Source organism: Pinus tabuliformis, chromosome 9 (genome assembly GCF_031772625.1).
Source record: "Pinus tabuliformis cultivar Carrire ecotype Pingquan chromosome 9, CPIR1, whole genome shotgun sequence".
In the NCBI taxonomy this organism is placed as follows: Eukaryota; Viridiplantae; Streptophyta; class Pinopsida; order Pinales; family Pinaceae; genus Pinus; species Pinus tabuliformis.
The window spans coordinates 1,973,279,841-1,973,301,865 of record NC_142307.1 but is presented as its reverse complement, the minus strand read 5'-3'; the positions used below and the strand labels follow the sequence as shown (position 1 = coordinate 1,973,301,865).

Sequence of the window (22,025 nt, the reverse complement as noted above, 5' to 3'; positions counted from 1 at the left end):
AACATATATCAAATTTTTAAGCATACTATAAAACATAAAACATTTAAGCATATTATAAAACATAAAGCATACTATCTAGCAAGTGAGCAACTCTCAACATAAGTCATGTCCAAAATTAAAATAATAATGTTTACAAAATAGGCCACTTGACCACCACCAAAACAAAAAATTTCAAATTCACAACAAGCCTACAAGTCTAATGATTAATCTATGACAAAAGTAGTAAATTTTGAATATATCTACTAATATCTCCTCCTTCAACCACGAAGAGTACATGGTGGTGGGCCTCCATGTGGTGACAATGAAGAAGATGGTGGTTGTGGAAGTTGTGGCACTGAAACTGATGAAGACGAAGCCCCTGTCGTTGGTGTTGAACCATGGAACCTGCGAACCTGGGAACCAAGGGACCAGATGGGGGTGGCATCACAACTCGATCATCATCATCCTGGATAAGAGCATCCTATAATTGCTCTAATTGCAACACTCCATCCTCCAAATTGGGCTCCTATGGATTCTTGTCCAAAAACTTAAAGTCTCTATTAATCTTTGCATCATCACAGTAATGGGACAACAATCGCAAGTTGTAATGAACATAAAACAAGCTCTCTGTCGGGTCTAAACTCAACCTGTTCCTTTTAACACTGAGGATGAAATAATAAGAGCTCCAACACTTCTTTGCAGAAGAAGTGTTTACCACCTGTGATAGCACCCGCAGTGCCAAAGTCTGTAAAAGTGGAGTAGCACCTCCATGCATGTTCCACCACTCAAGAGAAGAAAAACTCTCTCAGTCTCTAATTGCATGCATGCTCCCAAATGGACCAGTGCTAAGCATATAGTTGCTCAACTGTTTCTGTACCATGGCAGCCTCCTCCTCATGAAGGACTAATTTATCCAATGCAATCATATATTTTTCTAGAACCTCTAGATCTAGATGTGGTTTTCTCCTACTCCCCCCCCCCTAGGTGTTGCTGTTGAAAGCCATGATGGATGATAGTATTTAGGTGTCAAAACATATGCTAATGCAGGCAATGGAACATTTAGCATATCCCATCGTTTTTCCACCTTTGGACGAATATAATTGTACAAGGTGATATCTCTAGGCTCAACAATGTCTTAAATCTGCCCCAACATGCTATACATTTGCTCATACGCCTACCCAATTATTGGCCGATCTGAATCTGCAAACTTGATCATGTAATAAATTGGTTTGGTGAATTGCAAAACATATTTAACCTATGACCAAAAGAACATGTCAAGAATAGTGTCCTTGGCAACATTAGCACCATCTCTATCAGTGTTAATTTCCTCCCATGATTTAGAGGTCACCATATTAATTAAAGCTTGTCTCACATTCACTAGCCACCTAAAGGTGAGGTAATAATTTGCAAATCTTGTTTTTGCAAGTTTAAGAAACTGCAACTTGGAGTAAGTGCCATAGAAGTAGTTTACCCTTGTATGCCCTATGATAAATTTAATGAGTTGCTTCCCTCTCTTGTAAGGCTCATTAACCCACCCACATTCTTTATGCTTCATAATATCATGCATCAAAAGGTTCAATGTGTGCACCAAGCACCCAGACCAAAAGATGTGTGGATAAGTACGCTCAATCACATTTCCTGTTGCCTTAAAATTTGTTGCATTATCTATGATCACTTGAACCACATTATTGGGAGCAACATCTCTGATTGATTGCAATAGGAGATTTGCAATGTTCTGGGAGGTTGCACTGATGGAGGAGTCATGACATGTAATAAATACTGCACCACTAGCAGAAACACCAAGAACATTTGTCAAATGTTGGTTTCTAATATTTGTCCACCCATCTGATACAATGGATACCCCACAATCCACCCACTCATTTGTAAAATGTGTCAAATCTATTTGAACCTTTGCTTTTTCTCTTTCTAATAACATTGTTCTATCTTTCTCATAGTTGGGGGGCATGTACCCTTTTGGGGCTTCATTGATGGTCTTTACCATTTCATACCAATAAGTAGAGCGAAGCACATTGAAAGGTACACCACAAGCACAAAGAAATCAGACTACCTTTCCATCCACATCATCCCTCCCAGCAACATTCAGGAAATCCCCTATTGTTATTTTACCTCCAGAGCTTGCAAAAGTACCATGAGGAGATGAGCTACCAAATCTAGAGGTTGCACTTGATTCAGACTGAGATTTTTGTTTCTTGCTTTTTTGTTGTGCAACCTCCTCTATTTGGATTCATTTTCTTCTTTGTTCAGCTGAAATGTTTGGGCATATTTGTATCCCCACAACACCCTTTTTCTCATCACTATCCATCACCCCACAAAGATGCCTCCCCACACGGGTATATGAACCACTAAATGGTTTTCCTCCATGAGAACCATGAGGGCACAAAATTTTGTAACTTCCACCACCTTTTCTGCCTTCAAGTTTGGTCACATAGTTCCACAAGGGTGTCATGGCAGCTTTCCCCTCTAGTGTTTCAGAGTCCCCTTCATGTTCATCCCCTTTCTCTTCAAACCCTTTCTCCTCATCATACATTGGGTCACTCATATGGGGACCATCCTCTTATTCTTCTTCCCTTCTATTCCTACTCCCCCTTGCCATCATGAAAACCAAAAGTGGAATGATACATAGAAGCCAAAAGAACACCATCTTGGAATATGAATATAGGTGGTGGGCAACCTGCAATAAAATGAGCAAGAAGAAAAAATGGGAAAGAGTAGAAGAGGGAGGAGAAAATTACAAAAAACAATGACAAAAAAATGAGGGAGTTTCAGGTTTGCACTTACCTTTTTAGCTCTTGTAGATGGAAGCCCTTCTTTACTCCTCCAAGCTCCTCCTCCTTCTCCTAGCTCCTCCTTCTTCACTCCTCCAAGCTCTCATCAAGTCTCTCCTCTCTTTCTCCTCTCTTCTCCAAGCTCTCCTCTCCTCTCTTCTCCAAGCTCTCCAAAAATACATGTGCGCAAATGAGACGTGAAAGGGCTTTTTAATTCGGTTTTTTTAATTTATTTCGTTAACTAGTGGTTGGGGGAGGATCTAAGTTGGGTTAGGGAAGGAATTCGGCCCTGAAACGTGGCGTTTCGGTCGAGCGATCTGCCCCCTAAAACGCAGATCGGGCTAGATAGTTCCCACAGGGCAGGGAGCAGCTTTTTCGGCCGGATCTTCGTTTCGGGATTTTGATCCATAAGGGTCACGTTTCGGGGTTTTGATCCGAGGGGAGCGTTTCATGCAACACTAATATAAACAGATCTTACCATACTTGTAACAGTAGCATTACATAACAAAATATTAACAGTTGAACAAGTCACATATACAATGCATTGAGGCTAAAAGTATCCTTTTAGGAACAAGAAGTTACATTCCCAAACTCCTCTGTGAATATAACCATCATTAAGGAAGCTAAAAAAGCAAATTTAGACGAATAGAAGGAAAGTGACAGAATACGATGACCATGAGCAAGCTAACGTGTGCAACAAGGAAATATTATTTCCAATGTTAGTTCTTATCCATTTTAAAACTTGATACAATGGCAATGGGCATTCTCGTAGCCTGACATCAATATTGTATCATCATAATCATAGACATATTAGCTTGATAGCAGTACAAAGTTCCAAAGACCATAACACAATTTTGATGTGCACTCTATTGGCATAACAATCTGTCGACCTATTCAATTGGGTTTATCTCGGGTGGTTGGGAGGAATGATTGTCATCCTCTCCACCTAGGTTCAATTCCCACAAATGACATGTCGAGCTCATATCGAGTATATTGTTGTAATGGCTTCGAGCCTTATTGTTATCTAACCTTGTGCCTTGAAAATTCTAGGATTTATCCTAGGTATTGTTAGCCCTCATTTCAGCAAGGGTACATACAGATATTCCCCACATTGCATAACATCACTGTAAGCCCAAGGATGCAAGCTAAAGCCTTGTAGGCCATGTGAGTTTTTGTATTGAGGTCTCTTAGGCCTATTATGGTAGACCATGGCTAGTCCCTTTGATTCCTGCCCTTAGCTCCTTTAATCCTGTATAGGGTTGGAGGAATTGGAGTAGATCACCTCAGGACTAGTGGTTTGTGGGACCATCCGGTTATGTGCAAGTGATCACAATTGAAGGGGCCAATCATTTCATGTTGTGCACATCTTTGTCTTACCACATGGTCATGTGTCATTAAGCCTATATGCATCTTGGCCTTGGTACAGAATTATCAGCTAGTTCTCAAAATGGAAATTTCATAGTTTTCAGCAGTTCACGTTTCTCAAGGCAGTGCACATTTCCCAATGCATTTGGTCCTAGAAGTCAAAAATTCAACTTGCTCTTAGATTGCTCAAAATAAAAAGTGGATGACATGGCATGTGCAAACTTTTGCAAAAGATGAAGTAATCACTCAAAAAATGATAGTCAAACGTCATCAGTGACACGTGGCCCGTGGGGATTCCAAGTGGCAAAACATGGTCAAATCTTGGGATGAAGAGACAATATTTACATCAAAAGTTATCTACAAGGTTGGTCAAACAAAACACAGGTCGCAAAATCCTCAAATTCCATAGAGCGTTGGAGATCCACATTCCATGCATGATGACATCCTCACTAGATGCTAGGTGGGGGTCAACAGACATGGCAGGTCAATAAAGTGAGACTTGGGGTGGTTACATGGTCAAGGGAACAGTTGGTCTTCTTTTGGACAAAGTTATAGCAGTTGCAAAGTCAAATCAAGATGCTTAAAACCAAATAGAACTTACTTTGACCAAGTCAAGTTTCCCATGGACCCAATTGAACCAAGCAAAGCAAATCAAATCACCTCATCTAGCCGGAGGCTCATCTTGAGTTGGACATTGATTATTTTTGGGCTATTATTCTTCATTATAACATTGAGTATTTTTGGGCTATTATTCTTCATTTATAATATTATTGCCTTTCTGGAGTCAAATTAAAGGGAACGTTGCACTTTCAAGGGTGAAATCAAGCCAAGTCGAACTCTTCAAGTGGACATTTAGAATTTACTTAATCTCTAGATTGTGGATGACAAGTAAAAAAGTGCTACATGAAATCTTTGTAGTGACCAAGATATTAAGCTAAGGGATGTACTGTACAAAAGGGGCCCAGTACATTTGTAGGAAAAAATGTCTATTCCCTTTTTAACATGTGACATATCAACCCAACCTCAAGCCTGTAAGCAAGAATGAGATTGCTATCACCTTGCCAGCCACAATCAACAATTGGCTCACAGAGAACGAACATGTCACAAACGGGATTTGAATCCAGGTGAAGATGATAACATTTCTTCTCTCAAAACCTTGAGCTAGACACAATTTACTAGAAAATAGTCCATTCTACCATAACAACCTCTAAAATTAAACAGAAGTGAACCCACTCTCTATCAAAGCAAAGGACACAATCACCTGGTTCGCAAATTGAATAATAAAAAGAATAGCACCTTTTTTGCTGACTCAATCACCGCATCTTTATTCATGAGCTTTTGGCCTTTCACCCCAGTGTCATATCGAGATGACTGGGGACAATATGCACAATCTTCAGAACAGCCTCCTGTCTTGATAGAAAGAAGAGTGCATTGTTGTACCTCTCTATATTTGTGGGCATGTCTGTGCACCTGAGCCTGCATAAGTCAAAGAATTCATTTTGAGATGACTGGGTGAAAGCCCTTTATATGAAATATATACGAATAGTAGGATCCGTGATAGTAATCCAACAAACAAATCAAGCAAAACAATAAGTCCAATTCCCAATTTTTAACTTTACAGGAAAGGTTTAACCTCTTAAAGTAGTCACTGCTTCCTTGAGAAGATCACAAAGCAGAACACAAGAAATAGAAACTAATACAACCAGAAAAAAGTGGCCTATGGCAGAAAAAAACAGCTAAAAGCTGCATCCTAAGCTCTATAATACAATTGATAGAACCTAGAGGATATGCAAAGAAACATTGTAAACAATTAATTGAACATATATAACACTTAAAATTGCACTCTTGAAAGCAATAAAAAGGGCAGGTATTCATGTTTGCTACCATAATCTTAATCCATCCAGACAAATATTCCTTAAGAAGAAAACAAACAATTTCTATATAAAAACATACCCAAGAGTCTGTTAAATGGCATCTCTCTTTCTTGAAACATGAGTGGACAGCCAATAAATACTGTACCATAATTAAACTGAATCCTGAAGTCAACTTTGATGTATCAGCCAAAAGTCAAGTATTAGAGGATCATAATGATATATCTAGTGCCCTGGAACGCCACTTTCAAGAATTACTCTCAAAGCCAATAAGGGACAGGAGGGAGGCAATAGTGAAAGTTACCAGACATGTTCCAAAGCTGGTAACTGAGGAGCAAAATGCTATTTTGAACAAAGACGTAACATTTAGTGAGGTAGAGGAAATTGTGATGAATATGCCAAAGAATAAAGCACTGGGTCCAGATGGATTCACAGCAGAATTCTACGCAGCCTGCTGGTCAATCCTGGGCAATGATGTGGCAAGTGGTGGAAAATTCAAGATGCACCTCTTCTCTCTTTCAGCTTTCGAAGCCTACTTTCATCTTCTTGCTGCCGAAATCACATAAAGCCACTGCTCAGTCAGATTTCAGACCAATTGCTTTGTGCAATGTCTTATATAAGCTAATCTCTAAAACCATTGCTAACAGGCTGAAGACCCTTCTACCAGCTTTGATTTCTCCGGAACAAACAGGGTATGTGGAAGGAAGACAAATATTCAACAGTCTGATTTTGGTTTAGGAACACATTCACTCCCTTCGCACGCCTAAGAAACCAGGTATGCTCTTTAAACTTGATATGTCCAAGGCGTTTAACAAAATCAGTTTGCAATTCATTTTTCATAATTTGGTAGCCTTTGGATTCAATGATTATTTGGTACACTGGGTGATGTCCTTGATCACAAAAACCTTCTTTTCAATTTCTAATTCTATCCATCAAAATTTCTTCCTGTACTATCTGATTTATTTCTTCCTACTTTTTCATTTATTTAACAAGTTATTTACCATGTAAATACTGAAAATAAATACAAGTACAGTATCAACACAGACAGATCATCAACTGAAAGAAACAAGAACACAAGTGACATTTATTTTTGGACTAATGTCCCCAGAAAAACCCAATGCGGGAAAACCGGTGCAGCTATTAGAGGGTTTTATTATTAAGCAGTTTTAGAATACAATTTGGGTGCCAGAAATGACTCACCCAACAGAGAATGCCCTCCATAGTAGTACCTCTCAGTCGGAGACAGATATCAACCCCAATCTACCCCACGAAATCTCCAAGCGTCAGCCTCTAGGGTATGCATCAGCCTCTCTGGCCCAGCATCAGCCCAGCGTCAGCCTATTTGGCCCAGTGTCAGCCTCTCGGGGCTCTGCGTCGGCCTTTGGAGCCTCTGCGTCTCCCCCTCCTCAGGCTCTACATAGCGCCTGGCTGCCTCTATGTGGCCTTTGGCTAGCTCTACGTGGCCTCAAGCTGGCTCTGTGTCAACCCTCTCCCGCTTCTGCGTTGATGCTCCCGGTACTCTCTCTACCTCTCTGCTACTGTACTCACTACCCCTCAGCTGCAACTTTGATCACTCCTTCGATTTCCTCAACAAACCCTACCCCAGAAAATTGAATTCTTGATCAACTCGATGTGTTCTCCAACTGACCCTCAAGCCTCTTCTTATACTTTTCTCGTTGACAATTCAACAGCTGAGATTAAGTCCCTAATCAACGGTTAAGATTAGATCTGGCTTGATCCATGACTTTTGGACCATTCTAACTCAGTTTTATTTAAGTTTAGACTTAGGGACTCCATTAAAAATATTAATTATTTTAATATCTCCCAAACTGGTTAGATTCCGCCCAAACCATTTCTAGGTCTTGGAGATCTCATGTGCTTTAGCCTCTCCACCAACTTTCAAGGCTAGAGCACATCCGATGCTACCCCAAATCAACACTCCCTCTTAGCAAGGATTGTGCTCTAGTAATACTCCTCACTGAGTATCACCCTGATCATCCGGCATCGGTCCTTGTGCTGATGCTAGGCCTGTTGCCCAACATCCTTTGCACTGTTGCATCATGTACTGCTACCCATGGCCCTGCCACTGCTGCATCATGTACTGCTACCCATGGCCCTGCCACTACTGCATCCGTACGGCAGCTCCCTCTGCATCTGTGTTGCTGCCCATGGCCCTACCACTACCACTGCTACATCTACACTGCATCCCCTCTCATCATCCTACATCGTGCTACTCATAGCACTACCATTGCTCACTGCTGCACTGTAACTCAGTTACTGAGAAGTAAGTAATTGATCTCTCAACTCTAACATCTATGTCAGGCTAGAAACACTCCCGGTGTTGAGGCTTCCTCTGTTGCTCACAAGTGCTCCCTCTCAGACCTATGCGCTACTGCAACAGCTTTATGCCTCTCGCACTGCTACCTCACGCTGTCCTGGGAACCCTACACTGTAGCCCTCTCTGTCGCTCCATCTGCATCTGTCTCTACTAACATCCGCCAGTCTTGTTACTCTTCGGGGCTCCCGTAGCAAGGTATAATCCAAGAGGTTGGGTACCTCGAGGATCATGCACCTCATCGCCTAAGTCCGTCTGACTACAGCTCGATGTCTCCCCGCATCTTCACTCGAGGTGTATGAGCACTCATGGCACAGTCATCATCAGTCTCCACTTCCTTCTCCGCCTTAGCCAGCGCAGCCTTGGTCTTAGAAGCCTCTCCCTTGCTCTTCTTCCTAGGACACTGGTTAGCATAGTGACCTAGTTCCCCACAGTGGCAGCACTTGACCTTGGAGAGGTCCTTCTTCTTCCGTTTCTATTGCTTTCCCGCAGATGCAAGAGACGCATCTTCTTCCTCCTCCTTCTTGATTCTGACCCCTTTTCCGCTACTCCCCGCCTTGGACACCCGTCTGATCTCTTCTTGACGAAGAGTCGCCCACAGTTCCTCCCAATCTGGAAGGCTCGTCCTGCCCAGTATGCTCTGGACAAATACCTCCCAATCCTCTGAGACTGCGTTCAATGCGGTCCTCACCATCAGTTCCTGATCCGGTGTGGCCCCTATGGAAGTTAGCTGATCACGGATCTCCTTCAATCCACCGAGGAAGGCATCTATCTGCTCTCCTTTCTGCATCTGATATGACCACAACTGGTTTTCAAGTAACATCCTCCTCTGCACAGAAGTATGCTAGTACAATTTCTTCAGGGTCTCCCACATCTCATTTGCCGTCTCCTTCTCGGCAACGTGTGGCACCACATGATCCTTGACACCATCAAGGATGATGCACTTTGCCCTGGCCATTGCCTCCTTGTGGGTCAACCGGGATCGCTATCGTTTTCAAGGCGAAGTGTTTGATGCGATACCTGTCTAAAATGGACAAGATCCTGGCCTTCCAGACTACGAAGTTTGAAGCTCCGTTCAGTCTATCCTGATCTCTTAGCCCATTCACTGCCATTTTTTTGCTCCTCTTTCGACTATTTCAAGTCTCTCTACTTCCCATCTGGAATTTCTCAGTGTGACTCCCTCTAAGCCTCGATTTCCCTCCTGGAAACCCCTCTGCGAATGTCGAGATGCCCCACTCCGATCGTTAGTGCAGCTACACCATTGATCCGGATTTCTTGGCTAGAAATCCTTGGCGAAAACTCCCTCCTCCTTGGTCTTGCCCTGTTAGGTACTATTCTGACCACAGTACCCCACCAACTTCGCTCTGCAACTTACCCACAGCCTCATATGCCTCAGCAATCTGAAGGTTAGAGCCTCTAGGCTCTGCGCAATCCCAACACCAGCAAAATCTGCACCTCCTGGCCACAGGCGGCAATCCTTCGTGACAGAAAAAGATGACCGGCCACTGCGTAGGTCAGTTCTGCTCCTCTCTGCCACTGCACTGATCCTCCTCTCGGCTCGAACTGATGACGTAGGTACTGTGTCACCCCTTCCTTGTTACTTTCCACTAGGAACAGCTTCTGTCACTTGGGACAATTGTTTCTGTTGTTGCTGCTCTGCTTGGTTGATGCCCTCACTTATCCTATGATCTGCAACCACGCTCTGATACCATGTTGGAATTTCTAAGTCTATCCGTCAGAAATTCTTCCTGTACTATCTGATTTATTTCTTCCTACTTGTTCATTTACTTAACAAGTTATTTACCATGTAAATACTGAAAATAAATACAAGTACAGTATCAACACATACAAATCATCAACTGAAAGAAACAAGAACACAAGTGACAGTTATTTTTGGACTAATGTCCCCAGAAAAACCCAATGCGGGAAAACCGGTGCAGCTATCCGAGGGTTTTATTATTACACAGTTTCAGAATACAATCTGGGTGCCAGAAATGGCTCACCCAACAGAGAATGCCCTCAGCAGTAGTACCTCTCAGTCGGAGACAGATATTAGCCCCAATCTACGCCACGAAATCTCCCGGCGTCAGCCTCTAGGGTATGCGTCAGCCTCTCTAGCCCAGCGTCAACCTCTCTAGCCCAGCGTCAGCCTCTTGAGCCTCTGCGTCTCCCACGCTGGCCCTCCTCAGGCTCTGCACAGCCCCTGGCTACCTCTGCGTGGCCCCTGGCTACCTCTGCGTGGCCTCTGGCTAGCTCTGCGTGGCCTCTAGCTGGCTCTGCGTCAACCCTCTCCCGGCTTCTGCGTTGATGTTCTCGTACTCTCTTTGCCTCTCTGCTACTATATTCACTACCCCTCAACTGCAACTCTGATCACTCCTTCGATTTCCTCAGCAAGCCTTGCCCCAAAAAATTGAATTCTTGATCAACTCCATGTGTTCTCCAACTGACCCTCAAGCCTCCTCTTATATTTTTCTCGTTGACAATTCAACGACCGAGATTAAGTCCCTAATCAACGGCTAAGATTAGATCTGGCTTGATCCATGACTTTTGGACCATTCTAGCTCAGTTTTATATTAATTCACATTAATATTTTATTTTCCCTAAGTTTAGACTTAGGGACTCCATTAAAAATATTAATTATTTTAACATCTCCCAAACTAGTTAGATTCTACCCAAACCATTTCTAGGTCTTGGAGATCTCATGTGCTTTAGCCTCTCCACCAATTTTCAAGGCTAGAGCACATCCGATGCTACCCCAAATCAACAATTCACTCCCTTCGCACGCCTAAGAAACCAAGTATACTCTTTAAACTTGATATGTCGACAAGGCGTTTAACAACATCAGTTTGCAATTCATTTTTCATAATTTGGTAGCCTTTGGATTCAATGATTATTTGGTACACTGGGTGATGTCCTTGATCACAAAAACCTTCTTTTCAATTTTGGGCATGGATCGCCTTCTTCCACCTTCATTCCTTCGCGGGGACATTCGGCAAGGGGTCAACATATATTTTCCTCTTGATAGGTGAAGGGTTGGGTCGATCTATTAAACATGCTCTGGAACAAGGAAAGCTCAAAGGTCTTCCTTTAGGATCGGATCATCTGCGTTCAGCACATCAACAATTCGTAAATTACATGATGTTAATGGGCCTTCCCTCACTCAAAGAACCTCAAGAATTCAAGAAGATATCGGAAATATTTGGAGCCGCTTCAAGTACATTTATAAAATATCAAAAAAAAATAAAAATCTTTAACACTCTGTTGGTTGTGCAGATTCACATCTCGCGCATAATGGGTTATCAAAGAGAAGGTCTCCCCTCCACATATTTGGGTGCTCCCCTTACAGAAAATCCCCTGCATCAATCAATTTGGGAGAAGTTTATTGTGAAATTGGAAGCTAAGCTCTCATCTTGAGACTTGGACTTTCAGGACCCTAAATTTAGCAGGGCGCCTCCGCCTTCTCAAATCAATGATGCAGTCCATTCCTACATATCTGCTCTCAGCCCTAGCAACCCCTAAAGGCATCTTCAGTAAGCTCAGAAGCATTCAACGCTCCTTTCTATGGGGTGGCCCTAGTAAACTACACAAATGGGCTTTTGTTGCGTGGGATAAAATTTGTCTTCTCAAAAGCATGGGGGGTCTTGGTCTCCATGACCCTACAGTAATGAGTCAAGCCCTCTCAGCCAAGACATGGTGGCGCTGGATCAAATGTCCCTCAACTTTGTGGAGCAAATTCTAGTCTAATAAATACGCTTCAGGGACTCCAACCTCTCAACTAATTAGAATTTCTAATCTGATCCAAGGATCTCATATCTGGAATGCAACCAAGCACAATAAGTCTTTAGTACGAGATCATTGCTTCTGGGAGGTAAGGAATGGCCAATTTGCTCTATTCTGGGAGGATTCATGGAATCAATGACCGAGATTAACAACAGAAAATTCTCATTAGATACGTGAGAACCTAACCAACAGATGATTAACATTGGTCTGCCATTACTGGGAAAATCAGCATCAATCCTCTACATGGCGGGAATGGAAAGTTCTAACACCAGCATATGTTGAAGCTCACCTAGAGGAGCAGCAATTCTTCACAACTTTTTTAGCTGATCAAAGCATTGAATTTCAATAAGGGGAAGACATTTTAAGATGGGACTACCAACCAGAGGCTAGTCATGGTTGATTTCTGGTAGCATCGGATGTGCTCTAAGTCTCAAATTTTGCAGGGAGGCTTAGACACATGCACTCTCCAATACCCACAAATCGTTTTGGGAAATTCCACCCGGAGATAGTTTTATTAAAATAATTAATTATTTTTAATGGGACCCTAAGTCTAAACTTAGGAAATTAAAATAATTAATGGGTATTAATCTAAACTGTGAGTGTAACTTCTAAAAAAAGACGGATATCAAGTCAATATGATCCTAGCAATTGATTAGAATCTAATCTGGATCGATGATTGATCAGTGAGAGGATTATAAGAGAAGGCTCGATGGGCAATCGGAGGACATACACAGAGTTGATCAGTCAGATCGAATTGTTGAGGCTAGAGTAGCGCAGTGATTTCGTGGTGATCACGCAGAGGGGCAGAGATAGTTTTGGTTGGAGAATCTTCTCCTGAGCCAAGAATACGCAGCAGAGAGGTAGAGAAAGACGCAGAGGAGGTAGCACAATGCCCAGTGAGAGTGACGGAGAGAAACGAAGGGCTCACACAGAGCAGTGAAGTGTCTTCAATGCAGAAGTCTGAAATTTAGCTGGGAGTTCGATGTTCTGAGTCAAGAGGGCTAAAGTCAAGGCTTCTGAGAGCAAATCGGTCCAGTGGAGGAGGAAGTGACGCGGTTCCTCAGAGGCAGTGACACAGGCCCACGCCGTGATTGCATAGGGACAATGCAGAGGAAGTCGGGGACTCGTTGTTTCAGTTGTCGGATCAGCTGGTACTTGCAGTGTAGAGTGAGGTAATCTCACTAATTTCTTTTGTCAAGTGATATTCTCTGTACTGGATAGCCAGCAAGGCATCTAGAGTTTGTATTCAGAAATTACTACTACATAATAATAAAACCCTCAGATCTGCTGCACTTGTTTTCCTAAACTGGGTTTTTTCGGGGACATTTGTCCAAAAATAATTGTGTGATTGTGTTGTATCTTTTCCCTGTTCAGTTTCTTGTTTCGACATATTATTTTAAATAGTGGACGATGCAGTTGTATTTACTTTGATATTTACCGTAGAACACAGTAAATAACTTGTATGGATTAACAAGTAGGAGGGGTAACATCAGTTTGCTGCAGTAGGGATTCCGGGTTTAGGAATGTTCACATGGTATCAGAGTTGTAGGTGAAGCAAGAAAAACAGAGCTAGAAGACCTAGCACTGAAGGAAGAAGGGAATTCAAAAAAAATTGCAGAGGTAGCAATTCGAATCCCCAGAGGGTTTGCGCAGTCAGGCCAAGAGGGCAAGATTTTCGTGGCAAATCTCTCTCTGAGTGAGTCTACAGAGAGGTAGTATTGCCAAATCAAGATTTGTCAGTGGTAGAGGGAGCAACGCAGCAGAAGCTTCAGCGAAGAGGTTCTTCTGGTGGGACGCAATTTTCTGCAGGCAGTTCCTAGGCAAAAATACATTAGAGGGAAAAGAGAGACACAGTTGAGGGAATTTCTTCTTCAAAGGACTTCTAGCCAAGAAGTCTAAATTCTCACTAGCTGAGTAGCAACAAGAAGGGGCAAATCTACAAGCTCCAGAAGGGAGTGCATAGGCCAATCCAATGCTACGTAGAGAAGAGAGGAGGCTATTCGACTTTCTATTTGGCAGAGATGGCAGCTAGTGGAATGAGAGATCAAGACAGGTTGGATGGGGCATCCAAATATGTGATCTGGAAGGCAAGGATGTCATGCATTTTGGATGATCATTTTCTCAAATTCTATGTCAATGAGTGGTAGCTGAGCCCACAAATCTAGATCAGCTCAGGAAGTACAAGGGAGAAATGGCGAAGACAAAAAAAATGACCCTCGACAGAGTGAAGGATCATATACTCTGTCACATAGCTAGCAGAAATACTGCGAAAGAGATGCGGGATGCATTGTCGACGTTGTATCAAGGATCTTCCAAGCAACGGAAGATGTATTTGGAGCAGAAGATGAGATATATGCAGATGCAGAAAGGGGAATGCATTGATCCATTCCTTACAAAGCTTCAGGAGTCTCGGGACGAGTTAGCAGTTGTGGGGTCGACACCTCAAGGATCCGAGATGGTTAGACTGGCCCTCAATTCAGTCTCAGAGGAGTGGCAAGTCTTTGTCCAAAGCATCCTGGGCAAGGCAACTTTGCCAAACTAGGATGAGATGTGGGCAGCTCTCAAGCAAGAGGAGTTAAGGAAGGGCTTGGTCAAGCGTAAACTTGACAGAAGCAACAACAGTGGGTCAAAGCCCTAGGAGGAGGAAGAGAATGCAACCCTCGCATCCAAGGGGCAACAGGAGCAATAGCGGCAGAAGAAGGATGTCTTGAAGATCAAATGCTTCAGGTGTGGTGAAATGGGTCACTACACAACACAATTGAAATTTTCGTGCCACTACAATAGGATGAACATTTAATTAGAATTTGTTAATGTCTTTACTCACTTGCACTGCTTACTGCCCGAGAATCTGCGGAAGAAGTTTGTCTCTGTCCTCTGTGTTAGGAAAAAATGGGCTCTAGATGGTCCGGAAGAAGTCGTCGATCTCAATACGTGTTTGCCTTTTGCTCAAGATTGTGCAAATGATTTATCAATTGAAATATCGTACCAAAAATTCGATTTCGGAGATCACCTCTGCAAAATGTAGATGTTGGACCGGACCATCTAGAGCCCATTTTTTCCCAACACAGAGGACAGAGACAAACTTCTTCCACAGATTCCCAAGGCCGTAAGCAATGCAAGTGAGTAAAAACGTTAACAGATTCTAATTAAATGTTCAGCCTACTGTAGTGGCACAAAAATTTCAATTGTGCTGCGTAGTGACCCTTTTCACCAGACCTGAAGCATTTGATCTTCAAGACATCCTTCTTCTGCCGCAACTGCTCCTGCTGCCCCTTGGATGCGAGGGCTACATTCTCTTCCTCCTCCTTAGGCTTTGACCCACTATTGCTACTTCCATCAAGTGAAGCAACAATAGTGGGTCAAAGCCCAAGGAAGAGGAAGAGAATGCAGTCCTTGCATCCAAGGGGCAGCAAGAGCAATAGCGGCAGAAGAAGGATGTCTCGAAGATCAAATGCTTCAAGTGTGGTGAAATGGGTCACTACGCAACACAATGTCCTCTCAGGAAGAAGGACAAAGATGAGAAGCATGATCCGAAAGTTGCCACTGCAAAGATCGAGGAGGATGAGTTTGCCATGACAGTCGTGATACCTCCAGGAGGGAGGTGGGATAATTTGGAGTTGTAGTCCGGAAGAGCTACAGATGGGTAGGATCCTTGAGGATCCCACCTCTCAGATCAATTCCTTGCTTCAGGACCCCAGATTAGTGGTAGCATAATGGACCAGTGTTGGTTGGTGCGGAGGAGTGCCAGAGTGACAGTTGTAGTGGCTAGGAGCGCCAAAGACCGAGCAACGCAAAGCAGAGTTGGCAACAGCGCAATTGACACAGAGCAGAAGTCAGCGGCTGCGCAGAGACTTCAGAGGGTCAGTGTAGAGACTAGCAGCAGTCGGACTCCAACAACAAAATGCATCATACTGAACACCAATTCAGTAATTTGGGATGCTATTTCGTTGCTGGTTCAGTAGCAGTTGGAGAAGGTTGCAATGCAAATGCAATTGGCAATGGCAGTGCCAGCAGCAGCATGGATGCAAAATTAAGAGGGAGTTGCAATACAAAAGCAGTGTTGACAGTGGCAGGGTCAGCAATAGTAAAGATGCAGCATTTGCACAGTAGTTGATGGACAAGATGTCAGGCATCAACAGCATAGAAGGAGATGTTACAGAACAGAGTGATGCTTCAGCAGGTAGCATTGCTAGAGCACACTCCTCGCTAAGAGGGAGTGTTGATTTTGGTAGCATTGGATGTTCTTTAAGTCTCTAATTTTGCAAGGAGGCTTAGACACATGCATTATCCAATACCCGGAGACAATTTTATTAAAATAATTAATTATTTTTAATGGGATCCTAAGTCTAAACTTAGGAAATTAAAATAATTAATGGGTATTAATCTAAATTGTGGGTATAACTTCTAGAAAAAGGCGGAGATCAAGTCAATATGATCCTAGCCATTGATTAGAATCTAATGTGGGTCCTTGATTGATCAGCGAGAGGATTAAAAGAGAAGGCTTGTTTCATGGTAATCATGCAAAGAGGGGTAGAGATAGTTTTGGTTGGTGAATCTTCTCCTAAGCCAAGAATACGCAGCAGAGAGGCATAGAAAGACGCAGAGGAGGCAGCACAATGCCTAGTGAGGGTGACGCAGAGCCACGAAGGGCTCACGCAGAGCAGTGCAGTGTCTTTAATGCAGAAGTCTGAAATTTAGTTGGGAGTTTGATGTTCTGAGCCGGGAGGGCTGAAGTCGAGGCTCCTGAGAGAAAATCGATCCAGTAGAGGAAGTGACGCAATTCCTCAGAGGCAGTGACACAAGCCCACGTAGTGATTGCGTAGGGACAGCGCAAAGGAAGCCAGGGACTCGTTGTTTCAGTTGTCGGATCAACCGGGACTTGTAGTGTAGAGTGAGGTAATCTCACTAATTTCTTCTGCCGAGTGATATTCTTTGTACTGGATAGCTAGCAAGGCATCCAGAGTTTGTATTCAGAAATTACCACTGCATAATAATAAAGCCCTCAGATCTGTTGCACCGGTTTGCCCACACTGCGTTTTTCCAGGGACATTTGTCCAAAAATATCCATGCCATTGTGTTTTATCTTTTTCCTGTTCAGTTTCTTGTTTCCGCATATCATTTTAAATAGTGAATGTTACAGTTGTATTTACTTTGGTATTTACCGTAGAACACAGTAAATAACTTGTATGGATTAACAGGAGGAGTAACATCAGTTAGCTGCAGTTGGGATTCCAGGTTTAGGAATTTTCACAGTCATATCCTGATGAGAACTCGACAGAGTGAAGAGGACTCGCGTTGGAAGCATCTATGGAATCTAAAACATCGGCCAAAATTTACTTTATTTCTTTGGATGCTTCTTAAGCAGAGAACACTAACGTGGGATAAGATTCAACGAAGAGGTTTCTCAACACCCTCTATATGTGTCTTATGCCTCAATCAAGGAGAAGACCAGAATCATCTCTTCATTGACTACGACTTTGCCTCGAACCTATGGTGCAGGCTACATGAAGACTTTGGGAGCAATTTTCCCACATCAACGAGTGACATTGAAACCATAGTGAATTGGTCAAGCCCTTCCATCACCAATGGAATTCTCAATAAAGCTTGGCTCTTAATCCCAAGATTCACCACCTGGGCCATTTGAAAAGAGAAATAATCGCATCTTCAGAAATAAATCTCTTGAGATAGGAAAGGTATGGGACTCAATGTTAAGCATGCTTCAGGAAACCATTACTCTTTATCCTTGGAGCGATCAAGACTGGGACTGTTCCATCCCTGAGAAGATGATCTTGTCTCGCCTAGGCCTAGAACCAAGAAAAAGTGTAACGAATTGGGGGACTTCTCCCTTAAAAGCTAGCAATCCAGCATTCTGGTCACCTCCCCCACTCGTATTCGTCAAGCTGAATTTCGATGGGGCATCAAACGGTGATCCAGGACCGGACAGCTTTGGTGGTGCCTTCAGAAATGATAAGAGGGACCATTTTATACTTATTCATGTTGATTTGGGGTAGCATCGGATGTGCTCTAGCCATGAAAATTGGTGGAGAGGCTAAAGCACATGAGATCTCCAAGACCCAGAAATGGTTTTGACAGATTGTACTTGGTTTGGGAGATATTAAAATATTTAATATTTTTAATGGAGTTCATAAGTCTAAACTTAGGAAAAATAAAATATTAATGTGTATTAATATAAAACTGGGTTAGAAGGTTCCAAAAGTCATGGATTAGAGGGTATCTTAGTTGTTGATTAGAGATTTAATGTCGGTCGTTGAAAAACCAACAAGAAAAGTATAAGAGGAGGTTTGAGGGTCAGTTGGAGAATACACCAGAGTGATCAGTCATTCATTTTGCTAGAGCAAGGTTTCTAAGCAAAGTTGAATCAGTGATCAACAGCGAGGGGCAGTAAGTATGAGGCAGAGAGGTAGGGACAATACTGGGAGACCAGCACAGAAGCATAGAGAGCCAGAGCAGCAGTCAGTCCAGGCTACGCAGAGGTAGTGCACAGCCCAGCAGAGGCAGCGCAGAGCCCAGAGAGACTGTGTCATCCACGCAGAGAGCAGAGGGAGTGACGCAGAAGCTTCCAGAGGCTGCACAGTGCCTCAGAGGGCTGACGCAGAGAGTCTTGGGGTTGGCGCAAGTGAGCAGGAGGGTGATGCAGAGGCCAGAAGGGCCAGCGCTGAGCTTCAGTTGTGCTGAAGAGGGTTTCGTGGGACAGGTTTTATGAATACCTGTTTCTGGATATAGAGGTATTGTTGCCATATATTTTTCTCTGTCGGGTGAGCCGGTTTAGGCACCCAGTTGTACTCTGATAAACTGCATAATAATATAACCCTCTGCATAGCTACACCGGTTTTGCCGCATTGGGTTTTTCCAAGAACATTAGTCCAAAAATAACGGTGTCACTTGTGTGCTTGTTTACTTTCAGTTGATGATCTGTAGATGTTGATACTGTACTTGTATTTATTTTCAGTATTCACATGGGAAATAACGTGTTAAGTAATTGAACAAGTAGAAAGTAATAAATCAAATAATACAGGAAGAATTTCTAACAGGTTAAACTTAGAAATTCCAACATGGTATCAGAGCGTGGTTGTAGATCACAGGATAACAGAAGGCATCAGCTAGCAGAGCAATAGTAGCAAAAACAGTTGTCCCGATTGACAAAAGTTGTTCCTAGCAGAAAGCAGCAAGGAAGGGGTGACGCAGAGGGCCTGCATCATCAGTTCGAGCCAAGAGGAGGATCATTGCAGAGGCAGAGAGGAGCAAACCTGACCTACGCAGTGCTCGGTCATCTTTCTTAGTCAGGAAGGATCGACGATGTGGCCAAGAGGTGCAGATTTTGTCGGTGCCGAGATTGCGCAGAGCCTAGATGCTCAGACCTTTAGTTGTTAGGGCATAAGAGGCTGTGGGAAATTTGCGGAGCGAAGCTGGTGGGGTACTATGGTCAGAACAGTACCTAACAGGGCAAGACCAAGGTTGAGGGAGTCATTGCTGAGGTGGATTTCTAGCCAAGGAATCCAGATCAGTGGTGTAGTTGCACAGACAATCGGAGTGGAGCAACTCGACATTGGCAGAGGGATTTCCAGAAGGGAAATCGAGACTCAAAGGGAGTCAAACCGAGAACTTCCAGAAGGGAAGTAGAAAGACTCGGAGGACTTGAAAGAAGAGTAGCGAGATGGCAGTGAATGGGCTAAGAGATCAGGATAGATTGGACGGAGCTTCCAACTTCGTAGTCTGGAAGGCCAGGATCTTGTCCATTCTAGACAGATATCGCATCAAGGACTTCGCCTTGAAAATTATAGCGATCCCAGTTGACACAACTGAAAATGAGAAGTACGAGGAGGCAATGCCCAGGGCAAAGTGCATCATCTTTTATGGAGTCAAGGATCATGTGGTGCCACATATTGTCGAAAAGGATACAGGAAATGAGATGTGGGAAGCCCTGAAGAATTGTACCAGCATACTTCTGTGCAGAGGAAGATGTTACTTGAAAATCAATTGCAGTCATACCAGATGCAAAAAGGAGAGCAAATATATGTCTTCCTCGGTCGATTGAAGGAGATTCGTGACCAGCTAACTTCCATAGGGGCCACGCCGGATCAGGAATTGATGGTGAGGACCGCATTGAACACAGTTTCAAAGGATTGGGAGAAATTTGTCGAGAGCATTCTGGGCAGGACGAGCCTTCCGATTGGGAGGAACTGTGGGCGGCTCTTCATCAAGAAGAGATCAAACGGCTGACCAAGGTGGGTAGTAGCGGTAAAGGAGTTAGAATCAAGGAGGAAGAAGAGGATGCGGCTCTAGCATCTACGGAAAGCAGGAGAAGCGGAAGAAGAAGGACCTCTCCAAGGTCAAGTGCTTCCATTGTGGGGAACTGGGTCACTTTGCGAACCAATGTCCTAGGAAGAAGAGCAAGGGAGAGGCTTCTGAGACCAAGGCAGCGCTAGCGAAGGCGGAGAAAGAAGTCGAGACAGATGACGACTGTGCCATGAGTGCTCATGCGCCACTTGAGAGGAAGTGGGGTGACATCACGCTATAGTCAGACAGGCTACTGGCGATAAGGGGTTGGATCCTTGAGGTACCCAACCTCTTGGATTATACCTTGCTATGGGAGCCCCGAAGAGGAGTAGCAGGACTGGAAAATGTCGGTAGAGACAGATGCGAATGGAGCAACAGAGAGTGCTACAGTGCAAGAGTCCCAGGAAAGTAGGCTGCAACAATGCGAGAAGCACGGAGTGTTGCACCAGTGCAGAATGGCATAGAGAGGTGTGCAACGGTGCCAGATGCATGGAGTTGTTGTAGCAGCGTAGAGGTCAGTAGAGGGAGCACTTGTTAGTGGCAGAGGGAGCTTCAGCATCGGGAGAGTCTCTAGCCTGACAGGGATGTCAGAGTTAGGTGGATCAGTGACTTCCTTCTCAGTAACTGGGTTGGAGTGCAACAGTTAGCAGTGACAGTGCTATGGGCAGCACGATGCAACATGAGGAGAAGGGGATGCAGTGCACATGCAATACTAGGTATATGGACCAGTAGCAGCACAAATGCAGAGGGAGTTGTCGTACGGATGCCACAATGGCAGTGGCATGGCCATGGGTAGCAGTACATGATGCAGCAGCGCAGAAGATGTTGGGCAAGGAGTCCTAGCATCAGCACAGGGACTGATGTTGGATGATCAGGGTGATATACTCAATGAGGAGTATTACTAGAGCATAGTCCTTGCTAAGAGGGAGAGTTGATTTGGAGTAGCATCAAATGTGCTCTAGCCATGAAAGTTGGTGGAGAGGCTAAAGCGTATGAGATCTCCAAGACCCAGAAATCATTTGGACAAACTGTACCTGGTTTGGGAGATATTAAAATAGTTAATATTTTTAATGGAGTTCCTAAGTCTAAACTTAGGAAAAATAAAATATTAACGGTATTAATATAAAATTGGGTTAGAATGTTCCAAAAGTCATGGATCAAGCCAAATCTAATCTTATGCATTGATTAGAGATTTAATCTCGGTCATTGAGAGACCAACGGGAAAAGTATACGAAGAGGCTTGAGGGTCAGTTGGAGAATATGCCAGAGTGATCAGTCATTCATTTTGCTAGAGCGGGGTTGCTAAGCAAAGTTGAATCAGTGATCAGCAGCAAGGGGCAGTGAGTATGAAGCAGAGAGGCAGGGACAATACACGGATACCAACATAGAAGAAGAGAGAGCCAGAGCAACAGTCAGTCCAGGCTACACAGAGGCAGTGCACAGCCCAGCAGAGGCAGCGCAGAGCCCACAGAGACTACGCCATCCACGCAGAGGGCAGAGGGAGTAACGCAGAAGCTTCCAGAGGCTACGCAGTGCCTCAGAGGGCTGACGCAGGTCAACAGGAGGCCGACGCAGAGGCCAGAAGTGCCAGCGCTGAGCTTCAGTTGTGCTA

At 43.8% G+C, this 22,025-nt stretch overlaps 1 pseudogene across 1 annotated transcript in view; it reads right to left on the bottom strand.

Annotated features, from left to right (window-relative positions):
* Window positions 1-22,025, bottom strand: part of LOC149156913 (biotin synthase, mitochondrial-like) — a 179,995-nt pseudogene that overhangs the window by 143,821 nt on the left and 14,149 nt on the right. The window contains exon 2 of the transcript XR_016262385.1: window positions 5,426-5,605. The product of XR_016262385.1 is annotated as a biotin synthase, mitochondrial-like (transcript). The remainder of the gene's footprint in view (window positions 1-5,425; window positions 5,606-22,025) is intronic.